Below are 27690 nucleotides of genomic sequence, written 5' to 3'. Positions count from 1 at the left end.
TCGTGTGGGACCGGAAACACCCGGTCTGACTGTGAGGTCGCGGGCCGGCAGGCCTCAAACACATCAAGCTATGTGTAACTTCCTCAAACATAACAGAGTCAAACTAACACCACTTTGTTTAGATTAGTTATGTGTTCGTGATTTAGTTAAATAAAGCTTTTGTGTACATTCTTGTGAGTTGATTCAGGTCTGCTTGTACATCAACGTCATTTTAACGAATTGATCACAGCTATATGCTAAGAAAGAGTTATTTTTCTGTGGCCACGAAAAATATACTTTCTGAGAAATTGATAGACGATCAATACTGAGTGCTCGCTGGACGAACAGATTAATTGATTGTAATATTAATTCAGCTACATCAAGTTAATTCTATTGACTGATCCAAATATTTATAATTAATTATGAGTTATGGTTAATTATTCATATTACCCTTTTAAAGATAATTTTACGGTGCTATATTTTGATAAATAATCTCATCCCTGTTTTTAAAAGATTTCGCTTCAAAGCTGTACCTAAATGTGTGTAATATTATTTTCAATAAGCCATGAGAATAATATTACTCCAATAAGAGAATTAATCATAATTCCCTTATTAAAGCTAATTCCTTACAATAGAAATTGTGAGCAGATACAACGAGACGTTGTATTATGATGTTAATAGTGGAGAATTTTATTTAGACAAATAATCTAGTTATTTGTCATTTATCTAATTTATAATGGTTGTCGAACGCGACTAATTCCATTATACATTTCCTTACATAATAATGTAGAATAAGGACAGTTTAATTTAATTCCAAGCTCACAAATACTGTTTCCCTACATATAATGGTGGAGGTACGCAGGCACTTTAACCCATCCCGTGTACATTTATACTACCAAATTCGCTACACATGCGCAAAGTAGATGTCCTAAACGACTTGCTAAAACTATAGTTTGCTAATATTAAATCTGTGGAGTGGTTAAAAAAATTAGTTTTAATGACTTGAATCTAAGTGTATGTAAACTTCTGACTTCAACTGTACATCATGTTCCTGTATAACCTAAACAAAATAAACAAAATGTTAGTCTGTTTAATAAACTGGGAGTCTTCTTTACATTAATCCGAGTTCTGACCTATGCAAAAAGCCTTCCATCCTTCCCAAAACACAGAATATACACAGAAATATTCTAAGAATATCTATATTTTCTCGTTTTCACCAGAATTTTGAACCCTTTCCATGCACCCCTTATCTTATGCAAACAAACATCACTAAAATGGTGGAAAGTGCCATGCCTCACCAAATAAGTGCTCTGCTTTGAATAATGTGTGCTTTCACTTGGGAACAGGCATCTGTTTCCAATATATAAGGAAATAAGGAAATAATGACAACAATCCACCTGACTGAAGAATGAGAAACGACCTTGGTATGCCCTGAGCATACTGAAACAGCAATGCTAAAAAAAAAAGGAAAAACTCTTGAATACCAATCTGTCTGTGAGGACAAATTCAAATTGGAGAGGGCCAGAGGGCGTTTTGAAAGCAGACTGTGGACTTGGACAGAGTGCTGATATTAATTCAGAGATTTGGAGACTGGAGCACCTAGTGTTTTCCCTTCAGAATGAAACCTAATGTGCTTTGGTTCTTTGCGCTGTCAAAAGTCTTTCATTCTCTGTGGAACTCTGTGTTACACAAAAGTAACTGCTTTAAAACTTCTCCCTGCATACATGCAAGTGATTTGAAGTGATTTTCTTTAAGGCTTCAAATTAAAAGAATAGTTCACCCCAAGGATAAAGTCTGCCATCCTCCATCATTTCAAACCCATGTGACATTCTTGTGTTGAATATATGTATATATATATATATATATATATATATATATATATATATATATATATATATATATATATATATCACACACACACACACACACACACACACACACACACACACACACACAGTTGTGCTCAAAAGTTTGCATACCCTGGCAGAAATTGTGAAATTTTGGCATTGATTTTGAAAATATGACTGATCATGTGTCTTTTATTTAAGGATAGTGATCATATGAAGCCATTTATCATCACATAGTTGTCTGGCTCCTTTTTAAATCATCATGATAACCGAAATCACAAAATAGGCCCTGATCAAAAGTGTACATACCCTTGAATGTTTGGCCTTGTTACAGACACACAAAGTGACACAAAGTGGTTTAAATGGCAATTAAAGGTTAATTTCCCACTCCTGTGGTTTTTTTACATTGCAGTTAGTGTCTGTGTATAAATAGTCAATGTGTTTGTTAGCTCTCACGTGGATGCACTGAGCAGGCTAGATACTGAGCCATGGGGAGCAGAAAAGAACTGTCAAAAGACCTGCATAACAAGGTAATGGAACTTTATAAAGATGGAAAAGGATATAAAAAGATATCCAAAGCCTTGAAAATGCCAGTCAGTACTGTTCAATCACTTATTAATAAGTGGAAAATCTCTTGATACCAAGCCAAGGTCAGGTAGACCAAGAAAGACACAACTGCCAGAAGAATTGTTCAGGATACAAAGAAAAACCCACACGTAACCTCAAGAGAAATACAGGCTGCTCTGGAATAAGACAATGTGGTTGTTTCAAGGAGCACAATACAACGATACTTGAACAAAAATGAGGTGCATGGTCGAGTTGCCAGAAAGAAGCCTTTTCTGTGCCAATGCCACAAAAAAGCCTGGTTACAATATGCCCTTCTGGCACACTGTAATTTGGAGTGACGAGACCAAAATAGAGCTTTATGGTCACAACCATAAGTGCTATGTTTGGAGAGGGGTCAACAAGGCCTATAGTGAAAAGAATACCATCCCCACTGTGAATCATGGTGGTGACTCACTGATGTTTTGGGGGTGTGTGAGCTCTAAATTCTAACGGTGCAGTTTTCAGGATGCATCGCCTGGTGTCAAGTTTCAACATATACGAAATATATAAGATATTAAAATGAATAAATGTCTATTTTTCCAGCCTGTTGTATTAGTATTTATTTATCACCCCTTATTTATTTTAGATACAATTCCTTTTTATTGTTATTTACACAGGGCATATATACTATTTTCAAATGTAGCTACTTTTATTATGTATCGTATTTTAATGGGGATATAATTTATTACATCTGACAGTTACGGGTTTCAAGGTTTGAACATCAACCATAATGAGATAAAACTGAAGTTCACAGCTTTTTAACACTTCTGTGTACAAATTTGAAGGCTGCTTATTGGATCAATTAAGGTAAACATCATATTATGCGACTATGCATTACTTTACGGAGAGCTTACGACCTACTAGTTAAGTCTTGTCTTAAGAACAGGTGGTGCAACCAAATTAAGCACTGACTTAGTTACAAACTAACTAGAAGTTTAAGCCCTTAGTGTGAACTTTACATCCTAACTTACATGAGAAATATTTCAGCTGGTGCAACCCTACCCTGCTAAGCTAACGAGAGCATTGCAGTTTTGTTTTCTTAAACGTCATCTTCTGAATATTGGGGAATGGAATGCATTTATGGTCGGAGATATAAAGTAGGAATATCCCACATCCAACTTGAATGGAACGCAGCATAACCATGTACCCTGACGAAACGAAATTTATTGCAAGCAACATTTAAAATCGCAAATATTATTAGATAGATTTTTCCAGGTATTATAGACCTCCTTGGTAGATTCATATGAAGAATAATGATTTCTGAATGTCTGTTCGGGAGACGTTCATTTCACAAAACAGTCATGTTGCAGTTAAAATTAGGCTTGCTTGAGCATTAAGTGTAGTTTCAAGTTCTGGCTTTCGTGCATGGATGTGTTTTTAAAATGTCAGTTGGTATTACTAGTTAGCTGCGGCATAATGTATGATGTCAAAGGCATAGGATGTCTTATTCACTGTGAAACTGTGTTTTCTTAATGGCATGAATCACACTGAAGGCCTAGACTTTAAATGCACGGCCCACCACTGGTATAAAGATAGAAATGCACTAAAATAGAAAGTCTAATTAGGAAAATAAGACTTCTCCACATAGGTTGCATTTTTATTGCAAAGGGCATTACATTTCTTAAACTCTCGTCCTCCACAATATTGATCTTCTAGTAGACTGTGGCTATCTGCTTTGCTACAGCAATCGTGAAACCGCATTCATGATTCGCCTCAGAGCATCAGCGTCAAGCACTGCTTTGAACTCCACACGTAAAGCGCTTGCAGGCAAAAACATCTCTTTCTGCATTTGGTTGACAGTTAAGACTTGACGTGCTTCTGTGGTGTTCAAACTAATTGAAATGAGCCTTACATAAGCTGAAAAATACTTGATTACTATCAAAAGTCCCATCTGTACTTGTTTTGTACATCAAATAGCATTAAGAGGTCCTTTTGCCATCATTTTATCACTGACACAGAAGCGCTGTTGTGTGTGTTGTGTGCATTAGTGTAATGACTCTGGGTAGACACATTACAAAGGTTCCTAGCCCACACTCCCTCCTCCAATACCAAGTTTAAATCTTTATCCCATAATCTTGAGAGAAGTTGAAGCTCCGTCCCCCAGACTCTGAATTAACAGGGAGTAATGTCTGACTCCCCTGCTCTTACTCAAACCAGCACTATAAAAAAAAAAAAAGCTCACCCCATATCTTCCCAAATTTTTCAACTTCCTGCGGAGAAAGGTGCGTTTCCTGAAGAAACACTATATCATATTTTTATGCTTAAGAAGAGAAATAACCTTCCTTCTTTTTATGGTGTGCCCCAACCCGTGGAGAGAGACAATCCACTCATATTAACATTTGACATTTTGACATATAAGAAAAAACAGATTGTGTGTTAAAAACAAGATTATAAAGACCACATTCCAACATTAATGCAACCATCAAAACCCAAACATCCCCCAGAACCAAACAAACAGAAAAAAGAAAAACGTGCGCATTAATCCCACGCACGACAGTGCCAACTGGCATCCAACCCTCCAAATTCAAACAGCCCATGCACGCCTACAAGTTAAGTTACATCCCGTTATCTCGTATTTGCACGCGGTATGGACAAAAGTGTCCAGAGTGTTTAATTCGAACATTTATTTAAATGTTGCTTCGAGCATATGGCTGAACCCAAAGTTATGTGTTAATAAGTCCCCTTTCTGCTGGACAGAGTGGATTGTGAGGGAGGTTAATATGCTCAGTGACATACACTATATTGCCAAAAGTATTCGCTCACCCATCTAAATAATTGAATTCAGGTGTTCCAATCACTTCCATGGCCACAGGTGTATAAAATGAAGCACCTAGGCATGCAGACTGCTTCTACAAACATTTGTGAAAGAATGGGCCGCTCTCAGGAGCTCAGTGAATTCCAGCATGGTACTGTGATAGGATGCCACCTGTGCAACAAGTCCAGTCGTGAAATTTCCTCGCTACTAAATATTCCACAATCAATTGTCAGTGGTATTATAACAAAGTGGAAGTGATTGGGAATGACAGCAACTCAGCCACGAAGTGGTAGGCCATGTAAAATGACAGAGCGGGGTCAGCGGATGCTGAGGCGCATAGTGCGCAGATGTCGCTAACTTTCTGCAGAGTCAGTCGCTACAGACCTCCAAAGTTCATGTGGCCTTCAGATTAGCTCAAGAAGAACGTAGAGAGCTTCATGGAATGGGTTTCCATGGCTGAGCAGCTGCATCCAAGCCATACATCACCAAGTGCAATGCAAAGCGTTGGATGCAGTGGTGTAAAGCACGCCGCCACTGGACTCTAGAGCAGTGGAGACGCGTTCTCTGGAGTGACGAATCACGCTTCTCCATCTGGCAATCTGATGGACGAGTCTGGTTTTGGCGGTTGCCAGGAGAACAGTACTTGTTTGACTGCATTGTGCCAACTGTGAAGTTTGGTGGAGGGGGATTATGGTGTGGGGTTGTTTTTCAGGAGCTGGGCTTGGCCCCTTAGTTCCAGTGAAAGGAACTCTGAATGCTTCAGCATACCAAGAGATTTTGGACAATTCCATGCTCCCAACTTTGTGGGAACAGTTTGGGGATGGCCCCTTCCTGTTCCAACATGACTGCGCACCAGTGCACAAAGCAAGGTCCATAAAGACATGGATGAGCGAGTTTGGTGTGGAAGAACTTGACTGGCCTGCACAGAGTCCTGACCTCAACCCAATAGAGCACCTTTGGGATGAATTAGAGCGAAGACTGCGAGCCAGGCCTTCTCGTCCAACATCAGTGTCTGACCTCACAAATGCGCTTCTGGAAGAATGGTCAAAAATTCCCATAAACACACTCCTAAACCTTGTGGAAAGCCTTCCCAGAAGAGTTGAAGCTGTTATAGCTGCAAAGGGTGGGCCGATGTCATATTAAACCCTATGGATTAAGAATGGGATGTCACTTAAGTTCATATGCGTCTAAAGGCAGATGAGCGAATACTTTTGGCAATATAGTGTATGAGAGTGGAGTGCTGATCCTTTGAAAATATGGTTCAACATTTTGGGATTCCCAGGTCTAAATTTTTTAGGTATTTACAGCTGCGCCACCTGCTCTGTACTATTTTTGGGAGTAGCATACACAGAACAGGGCTCTTAGTTAGCACGTGTACTGGGCCAGCAGCGAGTCTCTCCGAAAACTCGACTGCCGCAGGGCTCGGAGGAAGTCAACCAGGGAACATAGTTTGTGAACACTACTGGGAATTAATGGCGCACGTCTTCAGCTCAAAAGAGGTGGAAGGCGCTATGTGCAAGTGATACACCCGGCCGGCTATCCCGGGCTTATCCGCTTGTATTGTGTGCCACTACCTGGGACGAAACCGGTTCCACCCGGAGGTTGTAGAACCTTGCAAAGGTGTTGGGTGTTACCCAGCCCGCTGCTCTGCAAATGTCTGTTAGAGAGGCACCCCTGGCCAGGGCCCAGGAGGCCGCTACACCCCTCGTAGAATGGGCTCGTAGCCCTACCGGGGGCGGCATATCCTGGGTGTGATATGCCATAGCTATGGCGTCAATGAGCCAGTGGGCGATCCTTGACTTGGAGACAGCGCTTCCTTTCCGCTGTGCACCAAAGCAGACAAAGAGCTGCTCAGAGATTCTAAAGCTCTGCATGTGATCCAAATAGATGCATAAAGCATGCACCGGACACAGCAACGATAGGGCTGGGTCTGCCTCCTCCTGGGGCAGCGCTCGCAGGTTCACCACCTGATCCCTAAAAGCGGTTGTGGGAACCTTGGGCACATAGCCCGGTCGGGGTCACAGGATCACGTGAGAGTAACCCGGACTGAACTCCAGGCACATTTCGCTGACAGAGGACACTTGCATGTCTCCTACCCTCTTGATGGAAGTGAGCGCAGTCAGGAGGGCAGTCTTCAAGGAGAGTGCCTTAAGCTCAGCTGACTGCAAAGGCTCAAAGGGGGCTCTCTTTAGACCCTAAAGAACTACAGAGAGGTCCCATGAGGGAACGAGGTGTGGTCTGGAGGGATTCAGCCTCCTGGCACCTCTCAGGAACCTGATGATCAGGTCGTGCTTCCCTAAGAACTTACCGTCGACTGCGTCGTGGCGGCAATGTACACCTTCAAGGTGAAGGGGACAGCCTCCCTTCCAACCTCTCCTGCAGGAAGGAAAGCTCTGATCCGACTGCGCATCTCTGGGGGTCTTCCCGTCGGGAAGAACACCACTTAGCGAACAGATGCCACTTAAAAGGCATACAGGCGCCTCGTAGAGGGGGCCCTAGCCTGAGTGATCATGTCTACCACCACGGGTGGTAGACCGCTTAGGTCTTCTGCATCCCGTCCAGGGGCCAGACATGGAGATTCCAAAGGTCTGGTCGCGGGTGCCAGATGGTGCCCCGTCCCTGAGAAAGAAGGTCCATCCTCAGGGGAATTTGCCGGGGGGGGGGGGCGGAGGGGGGCTGTCACGAGGAGCGTGAGGTCCGAGAACCACGTCTGGGTGGGCCAATAGGGTGCTACCAGGACGACCTGCTCCTCGTCCTCCCTGACCTTGCACAGGGTCTGTGCAAGTAGGCTCACTGGGGGAAATGCATATTTGCACAGGCCAGGGGACCAGCTTTGTGCCAGCACGTCTATGCCGAGGGGGGCCTCGGTCAGGGCGTACCAGAGCGGGCAGTGGGAGGATTCTTGGGAGGCGAACAGGTCCACCTGTGCCTGTTCCGAATCGACACCAAATCAGCTGGACCACCAGAGGGTTGAGTCTCCACTCACCCCCGAAGGTAACCTGCCGTGAAAGCACGTCCACTGTAGTGTTGAGGTTGTCCGGGATGTGAGCGGTTCGCAGCGATTTGTAGTGCTGCTGACTCCAGAGGAGGAGACGGCGGGCGAGTTGTGACATACAATGAGAGCGCAGACTGCCTTGGCGGTTGACATATGCTGCTGTTGCCATGTTGTCTGTCCGAAATAACATGTGCTTGCCCTAGATCAACGGCCGAAACCTCCGCAGGGCGAGCAGAATTGCCAACAACTCGAAGCAGTTGATGTGCCAATGCAGTCACGGGCCCGTCCACAGGCCGGCGGCTGCGTGCTCATTGCAAACAGCGCCCCAGCCCATTTTGGAGGTGTCTGTCGTGACCACGACGTGCCTGGAGACCAGTTCTAGGGGAACACCTGCCCGTAGAAACAACAGGTCGGTCCAAGGGCTGAAAAGACAGTGACAGACCAGTGTGATGACCACGCGATGCATCCCGCGGCGCCATGCCCATCTCGGGACTCGAGTCTGAAGCCAGTGCTGAAGCGGTCTCATATGCATCAACCCGAGCGGGGTGGCTACCGCTGAGGATGCCATATTCCCCAGGAGCCTCTGAAAAAGTTTCAGTGGAACCGCTGTTTTCTGTTTGAACGCCTTCAAACAGGCCAGCACCGACTGGGCGTGCTCATTCATGAGGCGCACTGTCAAAGAGACTGAGTCCAACTCCAAACCGAGGAAAGAGATGCTCTGAACCGGGAGGAGCTTGCTCTTTTCCCAGTTGACCCGAAGCCCTAGTCAGCTGAGGTGTGAGAGTACCAAGTCCCTGTGTGCACACAACATGTCCCGAGAGTGAGCTAGGATTGAAATGGGGGCAGCAAGGAATTGTGTCTTGTCGGCCTCACCCATCTTGACCAGGTTGAGCCAAAGGTGGCGCTCCTGGACCACTAATGTGGCCATCGTCCGCCCAAGAGACCGCGCCATGACCTTCGTCACTCGGAGAGCGAGGTCAGTCGCCGTGCACGGTTCCTGCATCAGATCTGGGGCAGAACTACCCTTGTGCAGTTCTTTTAGCACCTTGGCTTGGTGGAAGTGCAGGAGAGCCATGGCGTGCAGGGCAGAGGCAGCTTGTCCAGCAGTGCTGTAGGCTTTAACCTTCAGGGGCGACGTGAACCTACAGGGCTTGGACAGGAGCTTAGGGCGTCCGTGCCAGGTGGCGGCCCTCTGCGGGCATAGGTGCACCGTGAGCGACTAATCCATCGGGGAATCGCCGTATAGCCCCTGGCTGCCCTGCCATCGAGGGGAGTGAGGGCGGGGGAACTGAGGAATCGGGGCCGGGCAGTAAAAGGTGCCCCCATGATTTTGTCAGCTCCTCGTGCACTTCCGGGAAGAAAGGCACTGGAGCAGGGCGTGGCTGCTTTGAGTGGCGCTGCGAGCCCAGTAACCAATCATCAAGCCACGGGGGTTCAGGGGAGAGCTGAGGGTTCCACTCTAACCCAACGCTTACGGCCGCCCGGGAAAGCATGTCCATCATCTCTGCATCAGCCTGTGACTAGGCAATTGTCCCCGAGGGGGGGAGACCAGCTGAGGCTTCTGCGTCCGACTGGACAAGCCCGCTCTCCGATGCTGCGCTCGAGAGCTCATCATCTACGCGGGCTCCGAACAAGAGGCCAAACTCTTTCCAGAAGCCCAACTGGGGCAGACGAGCGTGCTGGGGAATGGGAGGTCTAAGGGGGGATACCCAGCAGAGGCGATCCCATTGGGGTCCCCAAATCGCCCCCAGTGCTAGCCGCGCTGGCCTCAAACCCGTAGGTAGAAGGAACGAGAAAGCAAGCCGCGACCGCAAGATTACCATGGTCATGTTCTCGCAGTGAGAACATGAACCATCCACGAATGCTGCCTCCATGTGGGTCATGCCCAGACATGAAAGACAGCGATCATGACCATCCGAAGTTGAGAGATAATGACCACAACAAGGAATAACACACAATCAGAAAGGCATCTTTAAAAAGACGCATCTTTAAAAAGACATTCCGTGTGTGCCGCTCTTTTAGAGAAATATACTCTTTTAGAGAAATAAACTCTTTCAGAAAATATACTCTCTTTTTTCTGCCGAAGCGCCCAGGGGCGTTCTCTGCAGTGCACCAGTGCAGAGGAGGGAGAAGCTGCTGAAATGCGCCATCAGATCCAGCAGAGGTAAATGAACAGTAGTAATTCAGCTCAGTGAGTGTGACCGTTTGGCTCCAAAGAGAAAATCTGAATGAGTGGTTGCATACCAGCTCCTTTTATACCCGTATGTCCGGGGAAGTGGCATGCAAATACTACTCGCCAATTTTCATTGGCCTTTTATCAAAGACCAGAGGTGTCTCGGGCTCCCAAGAGTGACCCCTAGTGTCACTACATCGACACAACGTCGAGTGAGTGACAGATAGGGAACTGTACTGAAGGTGTGTTACTCTACAAAATAAACTCCAGCTGCTAGGCAGAACCAGCACAAAAGAAGTGCTCAGTTTTCTCAAACAGTCAAGTGAATGTTCAGTGAGCCTGTCCACTCGGCTGCAACGTGAGAACCACAAGATGACTTACTCCATTGACTTTATGAAGGACATGCTGTGGGTATGTGAATGTTTTACGGCCATCCTTAGCATCTATTCTCAATTTGGCCGGGAATATCAGTGCAAAAGCGAACTTCTATTGATGTAAAAGTTTCTTGCATTCCTTGAATCGATCACGTTTCTCTCGTGGAATTCGCAAAGTCTGGGAACAAGAAAATGCTGTGGTTTTTCCAAGAAAGCCTTCCTTTACTCCTCGCCTCGTGTAACACAAGATCTTTATCGGATGATCTCAGAAATTTGGCCAGAATTGATCGAGGCCTGCCTCCCTCTGCGGATTGCCGAGCAGGAACCCTGTGAGCTCGCTCGATTTCCAGCTTGGCCTGCTATGTCGAGCAGATCCGGAAGGAGCCCATCCAGGAATTTCACCATATCCTGTCCCTCTTCGCCCTCAGGAATTCTGACAATACGGACATTATTTTGTCGGCTACGGTTCTCCATGTCCTCAACTACTCCCAGACATGCTCCAAATCCACCTTGGTCGCTAGTGGATTAGCAGATAATTCCCTCTCCGATGACTCCAGATAATCGATCCATTTCTTGACATCCCCCACTCTTATAACCACCGAACTTTGCCTCTATGGCAGTGATCGATCGATGTATCACAGCAAGATCCTCCAAGTCAGCAACGACCTTCGTCAGCATTGCCGTCATGTTCAGCATCTCTCGCCACATTTCCCGCACTTTCCTGACTACGTCGACTCCCAGTGGGTTGTTGTTTAGAAAAAGCCCTGCATGAAGATCCTTTTGTAAAGTCTCCTTTTGTGTTTCACAGAAAAATTACAGCATAGGAGTTCTGAACAACATAAGGGTAAGTACATAATGACAGATTTTGTATTCTTGGGTAAACTATTGCTTTAGGGCACCTCAAAATGATCAAAGAACCTCCAACCAGCTCTCTTCACCCTCGTCTCCTTTTCCTCCCTCTTTCTTCTCTCTTCAGGCTAGAGAGCAACGTGTCAATTTCCACATCATCGACAGCAGCGAACTGAGTGAAGTTTTTTTCTCCTAATGAGGGAGGAGAGGCATCGATAGTGTGGAGGTTCTTCTTTCCATATGTAAATAAATTAATTATTTCAAGACAAGATATAGAGAGATTGAGGGAGAAAGAGAGAGAGGGAAAGGCAGGGAGATAGATAGGAACCGAGAGGGCAGATTAATGTTCTGTATCTCTTTCTGGAGGAGGGATAGATAGAGAGAACAGGGGTCCAGCATGAGTACATTCAGCCCAGGAAACGTTCTTCAACTTCGGGTGTGTGATGGTTGTAAAATTACATGCACTCTCCAACTCTTGCAGTAAATGAGATTTGGATGGCATTTGAAAGCTCACGATAAAACTGCTAATTTATTTCACTCTCTTGGCAAATTAAAGGTGGCCCTGGTGCTCAACACTTAGGCTATTTGAGGCATTGAATGTGCTCTGAAAATGGCAGATGCACTGAGTGAAGATAAAAAGAGCTTTGAAAATATATGGGTTGAGAGATTAAGAGAGGATAAGAACTTCAAAATGGTGCACTGACTATAAAGAGAGAGAGAGGCGAGAGAAGACAGAAACAAAGACTGCGAATGGGACTATATTTAATATTATATAGGACAGTGTACGCAAGAACAGTTAACAACAGGTAAGTCGATTTTTTTAATTTTCTGAAGAAATTGCGTGTGGTGTATGCACGTGCAAAACTCATCACCCCGATGCTAGGATGAAGTGGATGGTTGACAGAGCATTGGTATGTGGTTGGTAGGGTCTTCTGGGTGGTTGCTCAGTAAAACCTCTGGTCCTCTCTCAACCATATTCTGATCCCTAGATATGAGTCCCACATTCAATACAAATTTATGGAATTTTTATAAACGTCCATTTTATCGTTCACCATGTAAAAACCATCGGATCTCATAGAAAAGTAATAAACACACCTCTTCTCAACAAGCCACACACTTTGATATATCTGTAGTACAATACAATATCATGTCTGTAGTACAAACTGTGCAGTATGAATTAAAGGGTTAGTTCATCCATTATTTACTCATACTCATGTTGTTCCAAACCCAAATTACTTTCTTCCGTGAAACACACAAAATGAGACGTTAGGCAGATTGTTTGCCTCAGCCACCATTTACTTTTATTAAATCCTTTTCTATACATTGAAAGTGAATGGTGACTGAAGCAAATATTCTGTCTAACATCTTCCACAGAAGAAATATAGACTTAGAACAACATAAGGGTTTTCATTTTTGGATGACCTATTCCTTTAAGCTCCAAAGTTTAATACTTAAGGGATTTGAACAAACTCCTTATCTTTAGTAGCAAAAGCAATAGTGATGCTTGCCTTGCTATTATCACACTATCACCACCACCAATAAAAGCTTACATTCCTTTTTCTTTTGTCCACAGCTTGATATGGTTCTCAGATTGATCTGACATCTACTGCACAGATGCTTCATGATCTATTTGGCTTCATCAGGTAGAAAGTGAATGTGCAACTACTCATTAAAGGACTACTTAATTAGTGTCATTCTTTGTTAATTTCCAACCCATTTTATTATCTGAAGGTATTTCACTCCTTTTCAAGACAGAAAACAGAGTGATTGTGTTGGTCACAACACTGCAATTAAACACAGTTGCCATGCATAATTAAAGAACAGGTTTTAAAAAACATTAAAAGTGATAAAGAAGCGAGAGAAAGAACAGCAGAAGCAACAACGAAATCCAAGAAAGAGTAAGGGAGGGGGAGGACAAAAAGATGTTTAAACGGATAGTTCACCCAATAATGAAAAATCTGTCATCGTTTACTAACCCTCTTGTCATTGTTTTAAACCTGTATGACTTCCTTTCTTAAAAGGAATATTTCGGGTTCAATACAAGTCAAGCTTAATTGATAGCATTTGTGGCATAATGTGTATTACCACAAAAACCTTTAAACCTTCCAAATATTGGACCCATTCACATCCATTGTAAGTGCATCACTGTAACCGCGGTTTTTGCTTCTTTTTTTTTTAAGTCGAAAATTATTTTTGTGGTAATCAACATTATACCACAAATGCTGTCGACTGAGATTCATTTGCACTGAATCCGGAATATTCCTTTAAGTGGAACACAAATTGAAATGTTGGGCAGAATGACAGCCTCATTCACCATTTACTTTCATTGTATGGAACACTAACATCTCCTTCAGTGTTCTGCAGAAGAAAAACAGTCATACGGGTTTGGATCAACATGCTGGTGAGTAAATGAAGACAGAATTTTCATTTTTGGGTGGAATAACACTTAAAGTTGTATAAACAATCTTGAGAGCCACCTCAAGACTGGAATCCGAATGAGAGCTAGTGTTTGTGTGTGTTTGGCTCTGGGGATTTGACGCATCTTTTTACAAAATGAAAACAAATGGCATAATCTACTGGAAGATAAACTGCTATGGTTAGGCCGCTATGTCTGTCATCAATCCTCCCTACTCCCTTCAGTTCTGTATGAACACTCTTAAATTAACAAATGTAATGAGGGCACGTCACCTTGCCAGGTGCCGAAGCTAACTCTCCTCTGCCGACACATACAGCTCCCTTCTCTTATTCTGACTCTCTCTCTCTCTGAAAGTCCAGTATTGAACCACATCTCGTTATTAACCGCTGTTCCCTCCCCACCCACCCTGCAACCAATCTACAACGGTGCAGCTGCATAACTTTGCATTCCAAATCTCCCTCAGATGGCAAATTAAGATTCTATTTATGTTCCACAGCCAGAGAATTGCCATCACTCTCTAAAAGCATCAATTTACTCCTGTGAAGCAGCAAATCAACTCCCATCAACTAAATTAACCCTGAGCGTTCAGAAAGAGAGTGAAAAATGAAACACAAGTCAGAAGAGATTTTAAGAATTAAAAGAATTTGACACCTCTCAAAAAGCATTACAACTTCAAGATATTACAGTTTGAAAGGCCCATTCATAACACCATCATCTGAAAATGTTAAATTCCACATTATTATTGGCATTTACTAAAGCAAGCGTCACTATTTCTAGACTTACATTGAAGGAGGGACTTAAGACATATCATAGAGACTTGAGGGAGGGCTTTGGCTTGGGCCAGTAAGCAACCACCCAAAATACCCTAGAAAACACATAGCAACCATTCTTGCAAACACCTTACCATCATGGAGCCAAGTTGGCAAGCAGCACTCACTTTTTCGAGAAACTGTAAAATCTAGGATTTATTTGTAATTATTGGTTAGAAAATTGGTATACACATGTACTGAAAGACCTGCAGGTAGAAATCTGCCAGAGGTAAAACTATTCTTCGTGGTGACCTTTCTGAAGATAGTCCTACTTCTGCCTCAGTTAAGGATCTTAACAGCTGGCCTTTTCTTCTCAAACAACCCTTAATGGTTCATCGCGAAGGGCTAAAAGGGGTTTGGTTAACTAGACATCTATGACTATGAGTTTGGAAAGTGTTTTATATATATATATATATATATATATATATATATATATATATATATATATGGTGAAAGGGCTGCTTTACCAAACGTCTTTAAGATGCCATCACAATGATTCAAGACAAATGGAATAGCTTTAGCCAGTTCACAAAACACAATCAGAGGTCCAGACTGCTCGTGCCATCTTGCATCCTTGCTGTTTGTGCGTCACATAGTGACATGTCCCTGCTGAAAAGACAAGGTAAGACCAGCATGTATTTCCATGCTGATTCTGGTGCTGGTCTAGCTGGTGGACCAGCACAGCCATGCTGTTCAGCAGAAAAAAATGCCAGCATGGTCTTTCTGAAGATGCTGGTTGAACAAGAAATGCTAGTAAGGAAGCCAGGTGATGACACCATCACCTCACCATCCCATGATGGGTACAAGCATCCAAAATACAACCAAAGTTGGTGTTTTCAACAGCAATATCATCTAATCATCTTGTGGACACATATTCCATTCATATTTGTTAGCATTCTGTTCATTTGTCCAACACACCCATTGAGACTGTGCCATGAGCTGTTAGCAAGCAAGCAACTGGAACTCTGACTAAACACAGATGGAGAGAATTACAACACGGCCATATTAATTAGCGCGCTGGATGCTCTGAGATTAATCCACCATAAAATCCATCAAAATCTCTTAATTAAGGACCGTAGCATTGTCTCATAATGGGCCTCAGTGCTCTGGGCTTCTTGAATTAACCTATTATATACCCCTGACTTGCCCTTTATGACTTACCCAAAGGATTTCTCGATTCGACAAGCTTTACTTTCGACTTTAAGTACTGTATGGCAAAAAGCCTTCAAACACTTCATCAACCTTTGGCATGTGTTCAGAGGTCTTATGCTTTCTGGAGACTAGCCCAGCCACTTTGCTTTCTACTCGGCACTTCCTGGTTAGGGTCACTATCAACATGAGGAATGTTTTGATTGACTGAGACATTTAGGAGATTAAAGGAGTCCTTTTGTGAAGATAAAAAATAATTAGTTATGTAATAATCACAGTAGGCCTAAACCTGGGCATGCTGATTGCTTTTAAGACACAATTATCTTCATTCATTCACTCGTGAACAAATCAGTGTTTTGATTCTTGAACGAATCTTTAAAATGAACGAATCATTCTGGTTCACTTCCATTGTTATGGTTGCGAAACAAATCTGTTGAATAAACAATTTAATGACTCACTCATAACACAAAGAGGTGTTCATATATTGCTCATATGTTGCCAACTACTGGTGAAAAGATGCAATCTGTAGAAAAGGTGAGTGGATGAATCTCTTGGGTGAAGGAACTCAAAGGACTTGAGTCACTGGGATGAATCAAAATCCCCACCACTAACCTTTTACATATATAAATAAATATATGATACACTGTATATATGAGCCTCTTCAACAACAGAATTGCAAGTTATTTATGTCTTGTCTTTTCAAGGCCTTTTTTTAAATATTTATGTGAGAGACTACTCTACAGTATATTAGCTCCTATCTCTTCTATAGGTAATGCTTGAGAATGATATTTCATTATATAATAACATTATATTATACCAACTGGTAGGATGTGACCCAAAAATGGGTGTGCAGTGAGGGCCATATGATGGGAACATCATGGGAATATTACGTATACTGCACTCACAAATAGTACGCAGTACACATTTCCTTAACAGAAAGGTACTTCTATACACTGAAGGATCTTCACGTAGGCCAGTCCATCACAATGAAAACATACATTTTACCATCATTTGGCCATCATTCCAACTGTCCTTACACACAATGGGTGGCCATTGTGGATGTTAGGGTGATCGGAGGAAGAGAAACGGCAAACAGCCCAGTGCGCATAATCTCAGCTAATATTTCTTCACCGAGAGAAGCCATTTTAATCATCCGCTAGTCGACCCCCTCCTTTCCCTCTGCCACATGTTGACTTCAACATCATTAAAGCAGTTTTAATGGTGGTTGGATGACATGGTAATCTAAATAGCTTGAAAATTAAATATGAACTATGGGCAGACTTTCCTTTGTTTATTTAATTGCTTCAAACCCATGTGGAAGATTATGAAACTCCATAAAGTGCTACAGTGCCATCTTTTGGTTCAACCCTTTCACACATAATGTCTGATGTAAAATCATATTATTTTATTATAACTTATTAGTGGTGCTAACTAAAGTAAGCATCACCCATACAACAATCTAGAGTTCTGTCCATTTGCTGCAAATTTGGCACTCATTATTTTTACATTCAAATGAGCTTGCAATTTGCCTCAAATTATTGCCATAAGTTTGCAGCTCTTCAATGGTTGTGGTGAACCTGCAGCAAACCTTTGGCAACAATGGACACTTCTATCGCAAACCTGTGGCAACAATAAAGAGTTTACCTCAAAGCTCATTTGCATGTGAAAATAATGAGTGACAAATTTGGGGGAATTTTGCTACAGGGGTTTGCCAGAACTCTTGATTTTTGTAAGGGAACTTTAACTATTGCTCAATTTAAAGGTTAGGGATTTAAAAAAAAAAAAAAAAAAAAAAAAAAAAAACCTAACCTCAGTATTCAAATTTGGTGTGTAACTTGTGGCTGCACCGTTTTGGCTACGGACATGTAGGATACTTTAAATCATGCATCTTATTCAGGAGAGGTGTGCCATTACTTTTCTAAACAATTGGTCATAATCAGATTTTTGCCATAAAACAAAATCCACTTACATTGAAGAAGAGACCAAAGTCATATCTAGGGACAAGAACATCATAACTTTGGGATGGGCTCTTTTACAACTGCATAGCAATGCCCTGAAACCACCCACAACACTGCGGTGGCAAGTTTTGCACAAGTAAGCATTTTCTTAAGAAAAGAAAAGAATCTAGCAGATAAACATTAAATCCAATTGGATCTTCATACTTTAGATTTTAATTTTAGTCTTTTTAATTTCCCTGACCTTAGTGTATTCTTGTCTGCCATCAATATCATATGATAATCAAAGAAAACAGAATGCTTAATATGGAATCGCTTGCCATTGCTGTAAAAATAAAATCATAAAAACAGCCGTCATCTGTGTTTTGTGGTTTGCACAATCATGTTGCATTGTTAAATCTCCTGCTTCTCGGTCAAGCTCAGAGGCAGGAAAAAAAAAAAAAAAAAACTTGTGAGCTTTATGATCTGTGCCTTTGTTCTCTTTTATAGAATGTCTCTTTCTCACTGCAACACTTTCCCTCAAAAAATATGACAAAGCACATGAAAAAGGCGGAAAAAAAATAAGCAGTCGAGAAGCAAACATGCTCATTATGGTGGGACTTGAGAAAACAGCCCTGGCGATGTGTTATTTGTAGAGATTATCTGCAATTAAATTCAGCTGATGTATCAACGGCTCATCCCCATGCTGTTACGCGCCTTGACAAGGATGTCCCAGAAATTCACAGAAACTGCTGACAAATTGGTCCCAACATATTTCCTCAACATTCTGTCCCCACCAACACACACACACATTTTGATTGACTAAAAGCAGAATGTGCAGAGGCAGATGACGCACTGGCATGGCAGGGAGTGAGTTAATAGTTAAAATAGAGGTCTAACTATTTTGGCCCTCTGTGGCTCCCATGCCTTACTGTCTTGACTGGAGCAGATGAACAGAGAGTATGAGAGGCCATCTGCCATCTCTGTTTTGCTCTATGGTTCATAGATTTGTGTATGTGTAAATGAGACAGAGAGGGAATTGACCTGACGTAAAAGAGAGAGAGAGAGAGAGAGAGCAAAATCATCCCTTGCTCTCCTTCCTTCTCCATCACAAACTCTTTGCCTGTCTACCTATGCACCCACACAAACACAAGCAAGAGCAGAAGAGAGGTAAAAGTCTCTCATACCAATGAGCTTCAATCGTGGCATTCTGACAGTTCCAGCTTGTGGCCTGAAATTCACCCCCAGACTCCAGCTCTAGTCTGAAAACCTCTATTTAAAACACCACAGGCTGCTGCACAACACACCACCAGACACAAACAGGCAAAAGCAGTGCGAAACCACAGTGCTTCTCAAGCGCAACACTGCCACCAGGTGGAGGAAAAGTAACAACATCCAATAACTGCTGTTGAACGTAATATTTATAGAAGACTCAAAATCTATGTGTTCTGAGCGCTGAGATAAAAACACAGCCCTCTGAAATCACATAGGCATGGGCCCAGAAGGAATCTGTAGACTTATTTTTTTCGTATTTTCTGTGTGTTTTTCAGCAGAAATTTGTGGAATTAAATTAAACATGGTAAAAATTGTGAAATTGAGTACTAAGAGTACTGAATTCTTTTTAGTAGATAAAACCATATTCAAATTAACCAAAATATTGAATAATTAAACTTGAAAGGTTCTGTGGAGAACAATGCTGCTGCAGAAATTGTTTAACACAAAGGCTTTAATTATGTTTCTAAATCCGTATTTATCAGATTTAAACAGTCATCAACTGCGAGTAAATCAAGAATTGATATGTTTAATTTTACCTGGTTTATAATCACTGGATGATTTGTTTAAGTAGAAACTGAGCCACTTACTCTGGCTTTATCCTAAGTGGCATGGTCACAGCAAGAAGGTCATGGGTTTGAATCCTGGCTCAACTGGGCCTTCCTGTGTGGAGTTTGCATGTTCTCCCTGTGTTTGTGGGGGTTTTCTCCAGGTGCTCCAGTTTCCCCCCACAGGTCCAAAAACATGTAGCTTAAGTGAAATTGTCCCATAGGTGTGAGGTTGCATCAGGAAGGTGTATAACCTGTGCCAAGTCAAATATGCAGATCACAGATGGTCTGATGTGGCTAATGGGAGCAGCCAAAATACAAAGACTCTGGCTTCATCCTGATGAAGTTTCTCCTCCACACTTGACCTTGCAGGCTGCTTAAATTATTTAATCTGAAAGGGTGAGTCACATGACCATTGATCAACAAAAACTAAGGCCTGTGGATGCATTTTTGTTTGCTGTTTGCAGAGTCTATAGCTGTCACAGACACCGGTAAGATATTTAAGGACAATTATTTCATTAATATCTTTCAGGGAGTAGGAATTTTTTTGCAGAACTTTCCATGAAAAAAAAAAAAAAAGGCTTACTGCACCTTTAATCTCTCTAATATCTATGAAGACAGTTTGCCAGTATGGAAACATACAACGACATCATAATTTTGCTGGTAAATATCTTGGCTATGCTGGTCCACCAGCTAGACAGGACAAAAACAATGAAAAAAAATAAAATAAATAAATAATAAAAAAAAAATAAAAAACACACTTTTGATTGAAACGCAGGATATTAAGATTGGAAATGCTTAATGCTGCATGACAGCTGATCCCCTGGAGTGTCTGAGATGATTATGAAAATATAAAAAGACAGCTGGATTTATTAGTGTATAACCAGCAGAACCCTACAGGAGTTCAAAATATTAGTCACGTAAGAGCATGAAAAAGTGAAAAACTGAAGTCAAGAAGACAAAGTAATGACAAAATACCCTGCTGTAAAATTCAGCTTAAGCTAGTAGCTGTGTTTTGAAGCATAGTAACTGGAATATAGCTAGTTACTAGCTGGTATAGCTGGTCCAAACTAACCATTAGTTGATCCAAGCTTGTCAACAAGCTACCATGTTTTAAAAACAAACTTAACCACCATAAGCTGGTATGACCAGCAATTAGCTGATTTGTTGCTTGTCCAAGATGGCCTACCAGCTTGGATCAGCTAACTACCAGCTTGGACAACCTAATTACCAGTCTAGACTAAACAATAACCAGCTTGCAGTTAGAAACCAGCTACAATGTTCCACAACATAAATAAAAGCTTAAGATGGCTTTTCTAGAAAGGACAGAGATACAAACTAGACTTAAAGGTCAGTCCAACACTGTGCTAAGTAACCCATGCAATACAAACATATGTATTTGAAACAATACCCAGTCGCCCAGTCAAACACAGAAAGAAATTGCTGGCTAATACAAATAGGGAGATGATAACGTCAAGTTGTGATAGCTATCTGCACATGTACAAACAGAGAGGCAGATGGCATTCAGCAGAGGGTAAATGGACTCATGACCTTGATGAAGCAAATGGTGAAGGTGGCATAGGATTGGCTGCTAACATGGTTTCTGCCCGTGCTGGCAGTGGCACGTCTCCTGTTGCCCTCCTCAATCAGCTGGCCAATCTCAATGTAGATCTGCATCTAGTGTGTGGACAGGGCTAGACAACATACATGTGCACACATACGCATACAAATCAAGTGCATATGGAGTCATTTTCAATGATTTTCAATGTTGATAGTGCATAGTGCATTGGTTTAATGTTCTGTAAAGCTATTCACTGGCTGTGAAGCAAATGGAATATGGATGATGTATTTTGTATGAGATATAAACAGATCTACATTTAAATGTATTATTCCCTCTTTGGCAGGATAAGAGCATAATTGTAATAGTAAAGAAAAACCACTAAGGCTGCTAAAGTTGAAATGGCTTGACCAATGTCTTTCCTGTGTTGATGTATTTTGTATTGAAACAGAACGTTACGGTGGGACATATTAATGGGTTTGTATATAACCAATAGCCTTTAGTTTGTCACAGCCCAGAAAACCATGATTTGCTACTTGCTATTGCTAGTCAGGGCAGCTGTTATTAGATTGAAGTATATAAAGTATGTCAAGTTTGTAAAAACTATCTTTGTGTACAAGTTGGTTTCACAAATGTTTAAAAAATATATATTTTTTAATGATTTTAAAAATTACATGTGGCGTAACCATCCATTAAAATGGTATTAAAATACTCTTCTTGCACCTTGAATACATGAGTGTGTATGCAACTTAGTCATTAATTAAAAACATAAATAAAATAACAATTTTCAAGGAAAAAAAATATTTTTACAAAATATCAAGAAGTTTTCTCACATGACCTGATCAAAATGTGCCTTTTCATAAAAATGTCAAAATATTTTATATTCAATGATATGACAAAATTACAGTGTAAATGTTGTATCTCTGGTTGGGTTTTTTATTTTATTTTATTTTATTTATTTTTTGGTCACATGACAACAAAATGGCTACCTACATTTTGGTTACACCACATGACTTGGTGGAAAGTTTTAAAAATATTAATCATTTAAATAAAACATTTTCACTGCTTATTTAAGAAATAATAATAAAATATTATTCTGCACTACTCATTCAAACATCATTTCACATGACATTTTTGACTTTAAGCCCCAGAAAGTATCAAAATGACTATGAACTCAGAAAAATACATGTTCATCAAAGAAAAGGTGTATTCAAGTAATTGTTTTGTGTCAATTGCATTTGTAATGTATTTTTGAATAATTGAATAGATCTGGATAAAAAATAAAACAAATCAATAAAAAAACGTTACATCATTGACCCATTACAGTGCTTGCGAGTGAGTACTCAAGTGTTTCCTGCACCCAGGCCCGGACTGGCCTTTGGGAGTGTAGGGTGAAATCATGGTGGCCTGGCAACTGATTTGGCCTGCTGCCCCGCTTGTTTTTATTAATTTATCTACTTATTCATTATTATTTTATATTATTGCCAGCCAAGTGATTTCTGAATTTGGCATTCTATAGTAAATCAATAATAAATCACGAATACGCTAGTCTTGACTAATCTGGGCCACCCCTAAAATGGGTCATACCATTGACATTTTGTGAGCGGATCAAGTAAATGCGTGGAAAACCCCGCTCATCAAGACACGCATTCGTTAAGTACGTGGACAGAGCATAGCTAACATAAGTGTCTAAATGCTTATGCACAGTTCAGCTGAATGATAAAGTTTACTCTCTTTAACTTAATGCTGTTGATCCGAATGTATAAAGAATGCTGTCTGCTGAAATAACGAAAAATAACCACAAAATTAACTGAAATAACAAATAACATTTTATAACGGAAGTTGCGTTCATTACTATAGCAACAGTAGGCTGCCAGCATTGTTTTCTCAGAATCATCATTGATGGTAGAAAGAAAAAGAAAGAAACTAAACTGTAGTGTTTTATTTAAATGAAAATCAGATAAATGCTCGCATGTCATACAGAATAAAATTACGAATAATGAATTATTAAAAATCAATGCATCTTTCTTTTTTAATATTCTAATGGTAGTGTTGTAAAAAATAAAAATAAAAAAAAAAGGAAAAAAAAACCTTAGTCACAAAAGCACTATGTTTGATTCATGTAAAAGTTCAGTTAGGCCCTATAATGAAATAACAAGTATTTACTATTCAGTGAACAAACGTTAGTTTAGGAGTCGCTGAGAAAGTGCATGATAATATTTACATCTTGGGTAATAAAACAATCTGGCAATTGTTACTTTAAGGAGCTATTTCAAGATGGCTGCCCGTGTGTGGAATGCTTTGTTTGTCTCCCGTCTGTTTAGTTGAACGTCTAGTTCTTTGTTTGATATTTTAAGTCTAATACTTTCTTTTTGATGCTGATCCTTTTTTAATTATTAAGTCCCTTCATTATATATCCGGGCTTCATTGACTTTTATCTGCTGCTGTGCCTGCTCTGCTGCCTGGTGCTACGGATTCCGATGGTTAGTGTGTCCCTCGATGCCGAGGAAGGGCGAGGTGCACCTGCGCCATGTCTGTGGTTCCCACATGCTGTGACTTCCCCGGAGCTGGCCAGAGATTCTGCCATGATGGCACAGTTGCCCGTGAGTGGCAACTTTTTTCGGTTTTTTTTCTGTTCAGGAGATAAACCGCAAGGTTTGCAGTGCCTGTGGGCTCGGGGGAATGGGAAATTGTCTCCCTATGCAACGTCCATCTGTGACGGCAACTCGAATGGAGGCTCTGCAAGGAGAAAGTGGTTTGTCCTCCTTTTATTTCTGCTTTCGGGTAATATTCATCCTAACCCAGGCCCAGAACTGGCGCAACTTCAGATGCCCGATGAGATTAAAACTAGCAACGGATTATGGCTTTTTCATCTTAATGTAAGTTTTGTAAATAAAATGGACTCAGTACGAATATGGGCTGACTCAACTGATGCCGACATTATGGTCTTTTCCAAGACATGGTTGAAAAAATCAATCACAGATGACATGATAAAAATAGAGGGATATAATGTCCTCAGAACTGACCACTTCAAAAAAAAAAAAAAAAAAAAAAAAAAAAGGAGGGATTGCAGTTTATATTAAATCTAAATTAAACTGCACCTTTATTCAGTCCATCAGTAAACCAAACTGTGTAATTTTCCTAAGTGGACATAATTTTGGTCAGATGTTACCGCCCGCCCTCAGCTTCAAGTGAAGCGATTACTTTACTTTCTGACTTGCTTCACAGTTGGACTAAATCCGAGCTGGTTTTAATCGGTGACTCAAACTGGGATTGGTTATCGCTGTCTTCACATCCATTCAATGATATTTGTGACTCTCTTTGTTTGGTGCAACAAATAAATTCACCAACCCGGTTAAATGAAATAGATATGGTCAAATCCACTTTACTTAATGTTATCTTAACAAACGCACCCCACAGATTCTCTGCAGTTGGAGTTTTTTGTAATGATGTTAGTGATCACTGTGCAGTAACTTTTGTGAGAAATATTATGATTCTTAAGAGTATACCATGTTTTATTTATAAAAGTCAATTTAAACATTTTAATGAACAAACTTTTTTGCACGATGCTGACAACAGTGACCTACATATTGTTTCACATATGGCTGATGTTGACCTAGCTTGGGAATATTTTAAATCCACTTTCTTAACTTTCTGTGAAACACGCTCCTCTTAGAAGATTTAGGATAAGTGGCAGAGATAACCCTTGGTTTAATGAATCTATTTCATCATCTATTAGACAAAGAGATGCTGCCTCGGTTAAAGCAAAGAAAACAAATAGTCATGTGGATTTGACGCATTATTGAACATTAAGAAATAAGTGTACAAAATTGAAAAAATTCTAAATGTGACTACTAATATTGTGGATACCTTCAATAGACATTTTATTTCAGCAAGTCCAACGATTGATTTTTAGTAAGTTAAGGGAACATGATGTAAAAGGAAATGTTGAGCCGGTTACATGTTGCCCTCCTCGATTGTTCACTTTTACTTCTATTTCAGCTACTCAAGTTCACAAAGCGCTACTGAGACTAGATTGTAAAAAATCTGGTGGACCAGAAAAAATAGAATCCTTTTTTAAAAAAATTTTTATTAAGCTGATCTTATTGCAGAAGCTATTGCTGCCATCTTTAACTTAAGTTTAACCTCTAATGTCATTCCACATACTTAGAAATCAGCTATGGTTCTCCCTCTATTAAAGGGTGGAGACCCCTCTGATGTGAATAAATATCATCCCATTTCCAGACTGTCTGTTATGGCAAAAGTTTTTGAGTCTTTAGTAAATGATCAATTAAAACAGTTTTTATCTGGACATAAAATTCTTAGTGAATTTCAGTCAGGTTTTAGGTCAGACCATAGCATAGTAGTAACTAATGATACTATCAAATCTTTAGATTGGAAACAGCAATGTGCAGCTTTATTTGTTGATTTGTCTAAAGCATTTGATTCTGTAGATCATGAATTGCTGTTACAGAGACTTAGATGTATAGGCCTTAGTGAAATATCTCTGAATTGGTTTAACTATCTAATCGAAAGAACTCAATGTGTTTCAGTAGAGAATTATACCTCAGTACCAGTAGCAGTTAATAAGGGTGTCCCCTTTTAAATTTGGTCTTAAATTGCAAAAAAAACTAAATATTTGATTTTAACTTGCTGTCGCACTAACACAGCTGAGCCTTTATTTCTACCATAGATGGTATTTGTATAGAAAGGGTAACTTCTTACAAATACCTAGGCATTTGGCTTGATGAAAAGTTGGCTTTTAATGTACATATTGATAATCTGATGAAAAAGCTTAGACCGAAGCTGGGCTTCCTTTTTTCATTAAAAAAAATAAATAAAAAATGCTTCCCATTTGAGGCCAGAAATAGGGTTGTACAAAGCGCATTTCTATCTATTTTAGATTATGGTGATGTGATTTACGTACATGCAGCCTCATCATTACTTAAAAAGTTGGATTCTATATATCATGCTGCTTTACGCTTTGTAACAAATGTTGGTTCACATACTCACCATTGTATTTTATATGAATTGGTAGGTTGGTCCTCATTATATCAAAGAAGAAAAATTCACATGTTGCTATTTCTTGCTAAGGCATTGTTAGTTAAACTTCCTACTTATATTTCCAGGCTTTTATCAAACACTGAAAACCCTAATAATTCATTGCACTCATTTGATTGAGTAAACTTGTTCCCTCAATTCCGTTATGTAATAGGGTCTCCCAAAACTTGAATATTCAAGTTCAATTAACTTGGTTTTCAAGTAGAGTGAACTTAACTATTTAAGTTGAGTTAACATGCAAGTAGACATAACTCAGATTTGAATTTAAATATTGTTGTTTCTACTGTTGTACATTTTAATTGAATTGATTTAATTTTAGATCAAACAAAAGCACAGCTTAATTAAAGATGATAACTGATTCTAGGTCAGTTATTAAATAATTCTTTACAGAAATGCATATATGCACTTCAGCTGCACATGCACAAAGAGAACTGAGATAGTGTGACCAGGGTCCAATTTGACCAAAGAGACACAGATCACCCTAATGATGACATGACACCAAACAACTATTTGCAACAAAGCATAAATAATACAACAAAAGAGCTAAAACATCTATGAATTCTTAATAACAATTATTTAAATTCCCCAGTCTTTTCCCTCTGACCAAGGAAACATAATTCAAGCAGCAAGAGATTGTGGGTATTCCCTGTAGCCTCAATTTTGTACTCAGTAGTTTGAGTTATTAACACTTCAAATCTTAAATCTATGGATTTTTAAGAAAAATAAATTCAGTGAACTTAAATATTTGAGTTATGAGTCCAAAACTTGACATTTCAAGTAATACTTAACTTGATTTTTACAGCAATTATAGCACTAGATCAACTAATGGTATTCATTTAAATGTTCCTAGGGTATGCTCAGAGCTTGGTAAAACTGCTTTCTCTTTTTACGCTCCATGGGTATGGAATGATCTTCAAATTACCGTTACTCTAGAATCACTCTTTAAATGTTTTTAAAAGTTTTTTAAAATCTGCACTGAAGGAATCATGCTGCTGTTTTTCATAATCTTTGAATGGTATTGAATGGTTTAAAAAAAAAATATATATATATATATATATATATATATTTTTATGTAATATTTGTTGTTTAAAATGTGTAATTGTTTTTGTTTTTTTATATGAAATTGTTGGTGCAGGCATCTTGACCAGGACTCCCTGGAAGAAGAGATCTCGTTTCTCAATGGGAACTTCCTGGTTAAATAAAGGATAAATAAATTAAATAAATCTATCCACGGAGGCATTGTTTGACTGCTTTTCATTAAATGTATTGGTAACACGTTGAAATAAGGTTGTGTATCCATTAACATTACACAATGAATTAACATGAAAAATGAACAATACTTTTACAGTATTTGTAATCTTGGTT

This window comes from Myxocyprinus asiaticus, chromosome 21 (assembly GCF_019703515.2).
Source record: "Myxocyprinus asiaticus isolate MX2 ecotype Aquarium Trade chromosome 21, UBuf_Myxa_2, whole genome shotgun sequence".
In the NCBI taxonomy this organism is placed as follows: Eukaryota; Metazoa; Chordata; class Actinopteri; order Cypriniformes; family Catostomidae; genus Myxocyprinus; species Myxocyprinus asiaticus.
This window is presented reverse-complemented; position numbering follows the sequence as displayed.